The sequence below is a fragment of the Bos mutus genome, chromosome 2 (genome assembly GCF_027580195.1).
Source record: "Bos mutus isolate GX-2022 chromosome 2, NWIPB_WYAK_1.1, whole genome shotgun sequence".
Classification (NCBI taxonomy): Eukaryota; Metazoa; Chordata; class Mammalia; order Artiodactyla; family Bovidae; genus Bos; species Bos mutus.
Genome location: NC_091618.1, coordinates 130,926,135 through 130,940,246, shown reverse-complemented (window position 1 = coordinate 130,940,246; position 14,112 = coordinate 130,926,135). Strand labels below are relative to the sequence as shown.

Genomic DNA, 14,112 nt, shown 5'->3' with positions numbered 1-14,112 from the left:
CAGATCCATTCTTCTTTCTCAAGATTTCTTTGGCTGTTTGGGGTCTTTTGTGTTTCCATACGAATTATGGAATTTTTTGCTCTAGTTCTGTGGAAAATGCCATTGGTTATTTGATGAGGACTGCATTGCATCTGTGGAGTGCATTTGGTAGTGTAGTCATTTTCACAGCTTTGATTCTCCCACCCCAGGAACATGGACGCTCTCTATCTGTTTCTGTGACCTTGATTCCCTTCATCAGCGTGTTACAGTTTTCTGTGTGCAGCTCTTTGTCTCCTTGGGTAGGTTTATTCCTAGGCATTTTATACTTTATGTTGCAGTGGCATAATGGGCTTGATTCCTTAATTTCTTTTTCTGATATCTCATTGTTCATGTATAGGAATGCAAGTGATTTCTGTGTATTGATTTTTGTATCCTGCAACTTTACTAAATTCACCAATTAGCTCTAGTAATTTTCTGATAGTATCTTTAGGGTTTTCTGTGTATAGTATTGTGTTGTTTGCAAACAAGAGTTTTACCTCCTTTCCAATCTGGCTTCCTTTTATTTCTTTTTCTTCTCTGATTGCCTTAGCTAGGACTTCCAAAACTGTGCTGAATAATAGTGGCATGAGTAGGCACCCTTTTCTTATTCCTGATCATAGATCTCTTTTAACTTACAATTTATTCATATCAGGATACAGTCTGCTAATCATTATTCATTTCTTATAAATGTGAAAGTCATTAAAATCTTGTTAGAATGGTTTGATGTATTTAGATTGAGTACCACTTTTGACTGTCATTTTTACGTGAAGACAGAGATACATAACATTTGGTTTGATCTCAATTCATACTTTACTTGGGGATGGGGGAAATGCACTTACTCTAAGTTATTAATGGTTGGAGGACAGTATGGCAGATACTGTCACACAGTGGGCTGTTTCTTAACCTGTATTTTAATGACATCTCTCTGTTAAAATCCATAATACTACAGCAGTGTCTTTTTCTCTTTTCTTTATTGGTCCATGGGCTTTTTGAGTGTGGAGTACAAAACTGTCTTGCTAATGTCTTACTCATTTTCTTAGTATCTGAGCATTTGTGTAGACCTCCCCACCCCCGCAAACCCATTCTTTTAGAGTTAGTTTTTTGATCTTTGCAAGATAACTCCTGTCTTCTCTTATTCTTCACCTCCCACTTTTTAAAATGTTCTCTTTTATTCTGAAATACCCAGCACCTTCTATGAGCCATGCAGTATTCTGTGCATCAGAGGTGCAGTGATCAATGATACCAACAGAGTCTCTGTTCTTAAGGCTACCGTGTGCCAGTGGGGATGGAGGTGCAATAAATAAGTAAATTGACTAAAAGAATTTTTATGTGATGATGTGTTTTATCAAGAAGCAAAAATAGGATGATGTAAAAAAAATAAATAATTGGGTGAATGAGGGAAATGTTTTCTATTAGATGGTCAGTAGACCTTAGCAGCCACTTAAAGACTTGGGGGGAAAGACCCTTAAATGTAGCAAAAGTGAGTCAGGAGGCCCTAAGTTGGCTGTTGTGAATTGAACAAAGTCTAATTGGTTATGCACAATTTATTGTGTTATTTTAGGTAAATAAATATATAGCAGTCAGTGAAGTTAAGTGAATATCAGCTGCTTTCATATAATCTATTGGCTTATAGTGAAAGTAAACCTTAGACCAAATCCTTCCAAATGCAGTAGACTTTTATTTTGCCATCATTTATTAGCAAGCAAGTTCAAAAATAGTAAGTGCCATCTGCTTTGTAAACATGTGAACTCCTCAGCTTCCTTATCTTTAAGGTACTTCAGCCATACCTTGTGTGAAAGATTCAGTTGATTTACAGATGTAACAAAATTGTAGACGCAGGAGTTGGTTAATCTTATTGGTGGCATTAAATAACCAGACTCCTCAAAATGAATGACTGGCCTTGACACTGTCTTTAAGAAGATAGGCTTTTATAGAAATAAACCACGTACCTACAGTCAGTTAATCTAACAAAGGAGGCAAGAATATACAGTGGGAAAAAGTTAGTCTCTTCAGCAAGTGTGGTGTTGGGAACACTGGACAGCCACATGTACATGAGTGAAGTTAGAACACACCTTCACACCATAGACAAAAATAAACTCAAAACGGCTTAGAAACTTAAATATGATACACGATACTGTAAAACTCCTAGAAGAGAACACAAGCAAAACATTCTCTGATGTAAATTGTGCCATTGTTTTCTTCGGTCAGTCTCCCAAGACAATAGATGTAAAAGCAAAATTAAGCAAATGGGACCTAATCAAACTTAAAAGCTTTTGCATAACAAAAGAAACAAAAAACAAAATGGAAAGACAACCTACGGACTGGGAGAAAATATTTTCAAATGATGCGACCAACCAAGGCTTAATTCCCAAAATATGCAGTCAGCTGTACAGCCCCATAACAGAAAAACAACCCAATCAAAAAATGGGCAGAAGACCTAAATACACATTTCTCCAAAGAAGACATCCAGATGACCAGTAGACGCATGAAGACATGTTCAACATTGCCAGTTACTAGAGAGATGGAAATCAGAACAACAATGAGGTACCACCTCACACCAATCATAATGTCCACCTTTAAAAAGTCTACAGATAATAAATGCTAGAGAGAATGTAGAGAAAAGGGAATGTAAATTGGCACAGCAACTATGGAAAACAGTATGGAGTTTCCTTAAAAAACTAAAACTAGAGTTGCCATATGATCCAGCAGTCCCACTCCTGGGCATATATTGGGAGAAAACTCTTAATTTGAAAAGATAGATGCACCCCAGTGTTCATAGCAGCACATTTACAATAGCCAGGACATGGAAGCAGCTTAAATGTCCATTGACAGATGTAAGGATAAAGAAAATGTGGGATATATATGTGTATATATATGTATACACACACGAATACTCAATTCAGTTCAGTCGCTCAGTTGTGTCCGACTCTGTGACCCCATGAATTGCAGCACGCCAGGCCTCCCTGTCCATCACCAACTCCCGGAGTTCACCCAAACTCATGTTCATTGAGTCGGTGATGCCATCCAGCCATCTCATCCTCTGTCGTCCCCTTCTCCTCCTGCCCCCAATCCCTCCCCAAATCAGGGCCTTTTCCAATGAGTCAGTTCTTCACATGAAGTGGCCAAAGTATTGGAGTTTCAGCCTCAGCATCAGTCCATCCAATGAATACCCAGAACTGGTCTCCTTTAGGATGGACTGGTTGGATCTCCTTGCAGTCCAGGGGACTTGCAAGAGTCTTCTCCAACTTCTCCACAGTTCAAAAGCATCAATTCTTCGGCGCTCAGCCTTCTTCACAGTCCAACTCTCACATCCATACATGACCACTGGAAAAACCACAGCCTTGACTAGACGGACCTTTGTTGGCAAAGTAATGTCTCTGCTTTTTAATATGCTATCTAGGTTGGTCATATTACTCAGCCTTAAAAAAAGAATAAAATAATGCTATTTGCAGCAACAAGAATAGACCTATAGATTATCATACTAAGTAAAGTCAGTCACATACAGAAACAAAAATATCGTATGATATTACTTACATGTGTAATCTAAAATATGACACAGATGAATCTGCTTACAAAACAGAAACAGACTCACAGATATAGAAAAATAGAAAGCAAGCTTGTTTACCAAAGGGTGGGAGAGGGATAAATTAGGAATTTGGAATTAACTGTTAGAAGCTTCTGTGTTTAAAATTAAAGTTGTAGCGCCAGTACTTTGACGACCTGATGTGAAGAGCCAACTCATTGGAAAAGGCCCTGATGCTGGGAAAGATAGAAGACAAAAGAGGAGGGTGACAGAGGATAACATCATTATCTCGGTGGACATGAATTTGAGCAACCTCTGGGAGATAGTGAAGGACAGGTAAGCCTGATGTGCTGCAGCCCATGGGGTTGCAAAGAGTCAGACACGACTTAACAGCAACAGCAATGTAAAAAATAGATAAAAAGCAAGGTGTAGTAGTACAGGGAATTCCAGTTGAGCTATTTCAACTCCTAAAAGATTTGTGAAAGTCCTAAAAGATGCTGTGAAAGTGCTATACTCAATATGTCAGCAAATCTGGAAAACTCAGCAGTGGCCACAGGACTGGAAAAGGCCAGTTTTCATTCCAATCCCAGAGAAAAGCAATGCCAGAGAAGGTTCACACTACCATACAATTGCACTCATGTCACACACTAGCAAAATAATGCTCAAAATTCTTCAAGCCAGGCTTCAGCAGTACGTGAACCGTGAACTTCCAGATGTTCAAACTGGATTTAGAAAAGGCATAGAAACCAGAGATCAAATTGCCAACATCTGCTGGATCATTGAAAAAGCAAGAGAGTTCCAGAAAAACATGTACTTTTGCTTTATTGACTATGCCAAAGTCTTTGACAGTGGATCACAACAAACTGCGGAAAATTCTTCAAGGGATAGGAATACCAGACCACCTGCCCTTCCTCCTGAGAAATCTGTATGCAGGTCAAGAAGCAACAGTTAGGACATGTTGGACATGGAACAGCAGACTGGTTCCAAACAGGAAAAGGAGTACGTCAAGGCTGTATATTGTCACCCTGCTTATTTAACTTATATGCAGAGTATTTCATGAAAAATGCTGGGCTGATGAAGCACAAGCTGGAATCAGGATTGCTGGGAGAAATATCAATAACCTCAGATACACAGATGACACCACTCTTATGGCAGAAAGCAAAGAAGAACTAAAGAGCCTCTTGATAAAGTGAAGGAAGAAAGTGAAAAAGTTGGGTTAAAGTTCAACACTCAGAAAACTAAGATCATGTCATCTGGTCCCATCACTTCATGGCAAATAGGTGGGGAAACAATGGAAACAGTGATAGACTTTATTTTTTTGGTCTCCAAAATCACTGCAGATGACGACTGCAGCCATGAAATTAAAAGACGCTCCTTGGAAGAAAAGCTATGACCAACCTAGACAGCATATTAAAAAGCAGAGACATACTTTGCCAACAAAGGTCCGTTTAGTCAAAGCTATGGTTTTTCCCGTAGTTATGTATGGATGTGAGAGTTGGACTATAAAGAAAGCTGAGTGCTGAAGAATCGATGCTTTTGAACTGTGATGTTGGAGAAGACTGTTGAAGAGTCCCTTGGACTACAAGGAGATCTAATCAGTCCATCCTGAAGGAAATTAGTCCTGTATATTCATTGGAAAGACTGATGCTGAAACTGAAACTCCGATACTTTGGCCACCTGATGAGAAGAACTGACTCATTTGAAAAGACCCTGATGCTGGGAGGGATTGGGGGCAGGAGGAGAAGGGGACGACAGAGGATGAGATGGTTGGATGGCATCACCGATTCGATGGACATGAGTTTGGGTAAACTCCGGGAGTTGGTGATGGACAGGGAAGCCTGGCATGCTGTGGTTCATGGGGTCACAAAGAGTTGAACGCGACTGAACTGAACTTATAGTATAGGGAACTATATTCAGTGTCCTGTAATAAACCATAATGAGAAAGAATATGAAAAAGAATATGTGTATAAATGTATAACAGAATCACTTTGCTGTACACCAGAAACTAACACAATGTAGTAAATCAACTGTACTTCAATAAGAAAATTTTTTTTTTAATTAAACAATAAAGAATATAGGGTTTTATATTTTGTTCATGCAGAGTAGCAGAGTGTTTCTCTGGTGTTTTAGGCAGTCCATATATTTGAATTCCCACCAGTTTTGTGGATTAAAAACTCATTACTAATATGTCTTTTATGCCAGTTAATAATCACTAGAACACACATGCACATTTTTATCATAGCATAAAAATAGGAGGATAGCAGAGACAGTAGTAACTGGAATGTAGACTTTCTGAAGAAATAATTCCTATACATATTCCAATTTCATCATTTGACCTGATAATGGCCTATATAGCCGTTTCTCTCTGGTGCAGGATCCAGTCTAGGTTTAGGAATGATCAAGTTGCTGTGTCTCTTTACTCTCCTTGAATCTGCAACATTTTCATAGCCTTTCTTTGACTTTTATTTGATTGACATTTTGAGGAATGCCATCTCCGTTTTTGTTTAAATGCAATGTTTCTCATTTTGTCTGAGTTTTCTTTAATTATATTTAGGTTATACAGTCTCAGAAAGCTGCTTAGTTTATGCTGTTTCCTTCTCAGAGTATTAAACCTTGAGACACAGAATGTCCATCTGTCTTTTATATGTGATGCTAATCTTAATCACCTCATTAAGGAGTTGCCCAAATTCTCTGCTGTATACTTACTGACTACATTAGATTTGTTAGAGTGAAGATACCATAAACAAAGTGTAAAGCTAAGACATAGACCGTAGACCATAATGAACATATCCAACAGAGTTCTTGTATTTAAAATTTTTAAATGTGCAAAAGGCTTGTTAAATAGCCACTTTACAAAAGAGGATATCAGAATGGCCAGTAAACCAATGAAAATGGTTTTCAACATCATTAATCACCAGATAAGTGTAAATTAAAACTATAGTGATAAATACATTACACAGCCACCAGAATGGCTGCTAGGGTTGGTGAGGATGTGGAAGAACTGGAACTCTCTTCCATTACTGATGAGAGTATCTGTGTTTAACACAGTCGCTTTGAAGAAATGTTCCTCCATAAGTGCTGAAGGTAATTATATGCATGTCTTGGAGATTTAGCAGTTCCCTCCTTGGATATATATCCAACAGAAATATGTGTGTATGTTTACTGAAAGGCATGTTCAAGAGGTTCATAGAGCTTTTATTTGTAATAGCCAGTAACTGGAGACAGCCTTCATGTCCACCAGTAGTAGAATGGGTGAATTAGTCGAGGTATAAGCTTATAATGGAATATTGCACAGTGATGAAAGTGAATAAAATACTTGTACAGAGTATGTTGAAGAATTCCAGAGACATAAGATATCAAGTGAAAATAGATACAGGCAGTTCCATGGTGGTCCAGTGGTTAGGGCTTCACGGGCTTTCACTGCCAAGGGCATGGGTTCAGCTCCTGGTCGGTGAGCTAAAATCCTGTAAATTGTGTAGCACAACCAAAAACATAAAATAAAAAAGAAAAATACAAAGAATATGTCTTGTATGTTTCAATTAGCATGAAATGTTAAAAGGCAAAACTAATCTATGGCAGTAAATGTCAAGATGAAGGTTCCCTTATGGGGTAATGGTGGCTGACAGGGGACAGGTACAAGGGAGTCTTCATGGGTCCTGGGAATGTCTATATTTTTATCTGTTGTGGTTATTTGGGTGAATGCATATGTAAAATGTATATTAAAAATGTGTGCCCTTTAGGTAAGTTCTGCAGGGTGGTAGGTAAAAAATGATGTTTATACCTCTGTTCCCTTCTAAGAGTTTTATACATTTAGCTTTTCCATTTTGTGTTTGATCCATGTTGAATTAATTTTTGTATAATGTGTGAGGTAGGAGTCTAACTTCTTGTTTTGGCGTGTGGATATCTAGTTGTCCAGTACCATTTATTGATGATTATTATTTCCCCATTCTCTTGGCACTCATTTAACTATGGATGTTGGAGTTTATTTCTGAACTCTCCCTTCTGTTTCACCAGTCTCCCTCCTTATTTCTGTACTCCCACTGCTTTGATTGCCATAACTTTGTAGTAATTTTTAAAATCAAGAGCGTGTGAGTCCTCCAACTTTATTTTTCTTTTTCACTATTGTTTTGGCTCTTCAGGGTCTCTTTTAGTTCCATATGCATTTAAATATCACTTTTTTCATTGCTGTAAAGAAAGGTCATTGGAATTTTGATAGAGATTACATTGAATCTGTAGGTGACTTTGAGAGTTTTACCATCTTAAAAACATTTCTTCCAATCCTTGAACATGGAATGTCTTTCCAGATACTTAGGTCTGTTGTAATGTTTTTCAGAAGCGTTTTATAGTTTTCAGTGTACAAGACTTGTTGTTGTTAAATATATTCCTAAGAATTATATTATTTTGATGGTAATATAAGTGGAATTTATTTGTAAATTTTAGTTCTATATTATTCATGGCTTGTGTGTAGAAATACAACTGATTTTTTAAAATTATTTTTTATTGAAGGATAATTGCTTTACAGAATTTTGTTGCTTTCTGTCAGACCTCAACTTGAATCAGACATAGGTTTACAACTGGTAATTTTAAATGTTGATCTTGTATCCTGCAACTGTGCTGACCTCTTTCATTAACCCTAATACTGTTTTTGTGAACTTAGATTTTCTGTATACAAGGTTGTCGTCTGCAAATAGGTATAGTTTTGCTTCTTATTGAGTCTGAATTCCTTTTATCAAATATTTCATTTTCTTGCCTCATTTTCTGACTAGGACTCTAGTACAATATTAAATAAGACTGGCAAGACTAGAATCCTTGTCTCTGATCTTAGGAGGCACATATCCAGTTTTTTATCATAAAATATGTTAGCTGCAGATTTTTCATGGTTGCCCTGATCAGCTGCAGGAAGCTCCCTTCTCTTCCTTATCTTCTGAGTAGGCAGTTGGATTTTGGCACTTGCATTTTCTTTGTCTATTGAGGTGATTATGTATCTTTCTTTTATCTGTATTTTATTACATTGATGTTGTATGCTGAATCCACCTTGCTTTTGTGGGATATATCCTATATGTTTCTGGTGTAGAATCCCTCTTTTTAATGTTCTGGATTAGATTTGTTAGTGTTTTGTTAGTATTTTTCTATATTCACAAAGTTATCAATCTGTAGTTTTCTCAAAATATCTTTGATTTGATTATCAGAGTAATCCTGGGTAATAAAATATTAATAATTGGTGGTAATTCTTCCTTAAATGCTTGAGCCATCTATCTGGGTTAGGACTTTTTATTTGTGAAAAGCTTTAAAATGTCTGATTCAGTCACTTTATTTCCTCCACGTGGTCTTATTCACTGATGTACAATTATTCATAGTGTTCGCTTTTCCTTTTTGTTTCTGTAAGGTTGGTAGTAATTCTCCTTTAATTCCTGAGTTTAGATATTTGAATCCTCCTCCTTTTTTTTTCTTGGTTAATCTTGCTAAAAATTTGTCAGTTTTTTTGATCTTTTCATGTAACCAACTTTTTGTTTCATTGATTTAAAAAATTTGTGAGTTTATTTTCTGGTTTGTTTCCATTTCTAATCCTTATTGTTTCTTTCCTTCTACTTGCTTTGGACTTAACATGCTCTTACATCTTTTAAGGTAGAAGTTTAGGTTACTGATTTGAGATCTTTCTTATTTTTTAATATAAACATTAACAGTTATAAATTTGTCTCTGATTTTTTGGGGAAGGGGCATGCTGTGTGGCTTGTGGGATCTTGCTTCGCTGACCAGGGATTGAACTCAACATTGAGAGAGTTGAGTCCTAACCACTGGACTACCAGCAAATTCCCAGCAGTTACAAGTTTACCTCTAAATTATACTTTAGATGCAGCTGATACTTTTCAGTATGTTTTAAAATTTTCATTCATTTCAAAGCATTTTCTAATTTTGCATGTTACTTCTTTTTTGTCTTATTAGTTCTTTAGGAGTGTGTTTAATTTTCATGTTTGTAAATCCCCCAGATTTCCTTCTGTTAACAATTTCTCATTTCATTGTTGTCAGGGAACATACATTGTGTATCTTTTTTCTTTTATTTCTATTCAATTATATTTTTATTCTCTTGACCAAAAGGAGGAAAAATCTGTTTGGCTTTATGGTTTGCCTTTTATGCATATGGTTGTCTAAAGTTCTATATTCAAAGTTATAAATTTCTACAGTTAGGAAAGGCTTGATAACATTTTGTTTTAATAGATATTTTATAAATATTCATGATTATGATTTACCTGTACTTTTTGTTGTCATTCCTGCACATTCATTTACTTATTTTTTGTCTTTTGAGCTTTTTCTTTTATACTGAAGTACTCTTGCCTAGAAAATCCCATGGATGGAAGAGCCTGGTAGGCTGCAGTCCATGGGGTCTCTAGGAGTCAGACACGACTGAGCGACTTCACTTTCCCTTTTCACTTTCATGCATTGGAGAAGGAAATGGCAACCCACTCCAGTGTTCTTGCCTGGAGAATCCCAGGGATGGGGGAGCCTGGTGGGCTGCCGTCAATGGGGTTGCACAGAGTGAACCCGACTTCAGTTGGGTCCGACCGACTGAAGCAACTTAGCAGCAGCAGCAGCATAGCCAATGAGGGCCTCCCTGGTGGCTCAGACAGTAAAGAATCTTCCTGCAATGCAGGAGACCTGAGTTGATCCCTGGGTTGGGAAAGATCCCTTGGAGAAGGGAATGGTTACTCACTGCAGTATTCTTGGCTGGAGAATTCCATAAACAGAGGAGACTGGTGGGCGATAGTCCTTAGGGTCACAAAGAGTTGGACAAGACTAAGCGACTGACGGAGAAGGCAATGGCAACCCACTCCAGTACTCTTGCCTAGAAAATGGACGGAGGAAATGAAAATGCTTCTCCTGCCATGGACGGAGGAGCCTGGTAGGCTGCAGTCCATGGGGCTGCTAAGAGTCAAACACGACTGAGCGACTTCACTTTCACTTTACACTTTCATGCGTTGGAGGAGGAAATGGCAACCCACTCCAGCGTTCTTGCCTGGAGAATCCCAGGGACGGCGGGGCCTGGTGGGCTGCTGTCTATGGGGTCGCATAGAGTTGGACATGACTGAAGCGACTTAGCAGCAAGCGACTGACACATTCACTCACTACTATAGCTGATTAACACTTTATAAGTTTCAGGTGGACAGCAAAGGGACTCACCTATACATGTACCATTCTCCCCCAAACTCCTCTCCCATCCAGGCTGCCACATAACATGGGGCAGATTTCCTTGTGCTACATTTGGACCTGCTTGGTTATCCATTTTAAATACAGCAGTGTGTACATGTCGATCCAAAACTCCCTAACTATTCCTTCCCCGAATTTTTCACCCCTGGCAACCATAAGTTTGTTCTCCAAGTCTGTGAGTCTATTTCTGTTTTGTAAATAAGTTCATTTGTATCGTTTCTTTTTAGATTCTGCATATAAGGGATGTCATATGATATTTCACCTTCTCTGTCTGACTTCACTCATTATGACAATATGTGGGTCCATCCATGTTTCTGCAAATGGCATTATTTCATTCTTTTCAATGATTGAGTGATATTCCATTGTATATATGAACCACATCTTCTGTATCCATTCCACTGTTGGTGGACATTTAGGTTGCTTCTGAGTCTTGGCTATTGTAAACAGTGCTGCAGTGAACATTGGGATGCATGTATCCTTTCAGACCATGCTTTTCTCTGGGGTATATGCCAAGAATATTTCTTAAATCTATTTATACTTACTGAGATAAGTTTTATTGCCTAACATGTGATCTGTCCTGGAAAATGTTCTACATGCATTTGAGAAAAATGTGTATTTTGCTCTTTTGGGGTTGAGTGTACTATAGATATGCTCTATATCTAAATAGAATTATTTTATCTATATAGCATATTATAGCATTACTTAAATCTTTAGTTTCTCATTGATATTTCTGTGTACTTGTTTATCCTTTATTGAAAATGAGGCATTGAAATCTCCAACTGTCCTACTTTAATTATTTCATATCTTTTTTCATGTATTTTGAGAGTCTGTTGTTACATGCATACATGTTTACAATTATGTATCTTGTTGATAAGTTGGCCATTTTTTCACTGTAGATATCCTTCGTTGCCATTAATAACCATTTTGTAATATATTCCATTTTTCTGCTAATAGTATAGCCTTTTGGCTACTGTTTGCATGGTATTTTTTAGTCTTTTAATCTATTTTGTGCTTGAATCTAAAATGTGTCTGCTGTAGATAGTATGTAGTTGTCAAGTTTTTTAACCTAGTCTGCTCATTTCTGCCTTTGTTCGTTCTGCTTACATATATATATATATATATATATATATATATATATATATAATTATGCAAAAGGGAAGATTACTTCTGCCATTTTTGCCAGGTGTGTTCTGTGTGTTTTATATCTTTCTTTGTTCCTCATTCCTTCATTAGTGCCTTCTTTTTGTTAAATAGATATTTTCTAGTGTGCTTTTTAATTCTCTTGTTTCTTTTGCCATTTAAATAAATGTGCACTTCAGTGGTTGACCTGGGGATTAAAATCAACATCTCAACCTACAACAATATAGTTTGAGTTAATACCACTTAATTATAGTGGCATACAAAACTTTCCTTCTGACTCCATCCCTTGTCTGTCTTTTGTGCTATTGTTGTTATATAAACTACATCTACATAATACACACCGAACAGCATGCTTATAATTATTGATTATGCAGTTTCTTTAAACTTGTCTATTAATTTCCTCCTGCTGCTTGTGTAAAAAAGAGTTACAGTAGACCTTGCTCCTTATCCTTGAAATAACTGCTTATGAGGCCTGCTCATTGCTGGCATCTGAAAACTTGGATTTCAGGAGGGTTCCCACCTGCCTAACTGACACGAATGGCTTACTGTGCCTAAACTGCTTGTACAAACAATGTAGTTCGTGCTGAAGGGAATCTGGAATTTTGATACAGATCTAGTTAGTCTGACATTTGGGCTTCTTCAGGGTCGGTTTCTGTTGATTGCTTTTTCTCTGTGTATGGACCAATGTCTTTTTTTTTTTTTTCCCTTGAAAACTGGACATTTAAAATATTTTAATGTACCACCTCTGGAAATCTGGTTCTTCTCCCTCCCCTGTATTTCTTTTGTTGTTATAGTTTGTTTGTTTAATGACATTTCAGAACTCATTTTTAAAGTCTGTATTCTGTTGTATGTGGTCCCTGAAGACTGCTCCTAGTTTAGTTGTCAGCTCGTGATTAGACACATTTCCTTAAATACTTGGAACCTTTAAGTCTCACAGTCTTTCAAGGGGTGTGTGTGTGTGTCAGGCATTTACAGTTTGGCCTCGTGCTTCACTTAATGCTGCACAAAGCCTCAAAGTTAGCCAGAGGTGAAAGGCCTTTCTTGACTGTGCAACAGCCTTGGGCGTTTGCATAACTTCTAGATTTCTAGGAATCTGTAGGAGATTTTCAGAGTTCCCTACTGACATCTCATTCCTCAGCTTTTCTAGAAAATTTTTTTCTTAATGTATTGCCTGCCCCAACTATTTTTTCCCCAACCTCTGACAGTTGAGATATGTAACGGTTGTCCTTGATTGATTTTCAGTAAATACCCCAAGCTCTTCGCGTTGGAAAAGCTTTAAGTCAGGTTAAATAAAGGCAGCCGTTCAAATGGGGGTCTATCAGCAAACCATTAGATAGGTCAAATATAATAATTTTGGGGGAATTCATTCTGCCTTCAGTGGCTGCCAGGCTGCTCATTTTCATGGGGACTTTGGGCTTGTTGGGGCTTTTTGTTTTGGGGCCACATTCTAGCATGTGGAATCTTAGTTCCCAGTTGTATGTATGTGCTCAGTTGTATCTAACTCTTTGTGACCCCACGGACTGTAGCCTGCCAGGCTTCTCTGTTTATAGAATTTCCCAGACAAGAATACTGGAGTGGGCTGCCATTTCCTATTCCAAGGGATCTTCCCAATGCAGGGATCAGACCTGCATCTCTTGATGTCTCCTGCTTTGGCAAGCGGATTCTTTACCACTGTGCCACCTAGGAGTCCCCTTAGTTCCCTGACCAGGGATCAAACCTGCACTCCTGCATTGCAAGTACAGAGTCTTAACCACTGGACTGTCTGGGAAATCTCTGGGCTTGTTGGTTTAAATTGCTAATTTGGAGCTGGAAGTAAAGGGTGGAAAGATAAGAATAGGGAAGGCCAAAACACCACAAGGCTTTCTGTTTTTATTGAGACTACAGAATTTCTTCCCAGATGGCCGCAAACTTTTGGTTAATTCCTTTGTGTTGATTCTGATAATTTTTTCTTTTATGGAGGAGAGAATTTTTGTAGGCTTTTACTACTTTATTGATATCCTCCTTTTTGTCTCTGAACATGACCTTTTCCATTCATCTTTATGTGCCTCTGCCTTGTGGGAGCTTGAGTTTATTCAATTATCTCTTAAGCTTTTTAACTGTCAACAATTGTTCCATTTTGTTTTGCTTTAGTTTAGATAGACAGGAATCTGAACAATATTGAAATAAATTTAATATGAAGTCATAATGATTTTTAGTTCATTCTCAATAATTGAATATCTGGGAAGAAT

The 14,112-nt window shown here is 37.6% G+C and overlaps 1 protein-coding gene across 1 annotated transcript in view; it reads left to right on the top strand.

The window, feature by feature from the left end:
- The window catches only part of MAP3K2 (mitogen-activated protein kinase kinase kinase 2), a 90,466-nt gene that overhangs the window by 34,686 nt on the left and 41,668 nt on the right, over window positions 1–14,112 (top strand). The gene's annotated exons all lie outside the window — the stretch shown is intronic.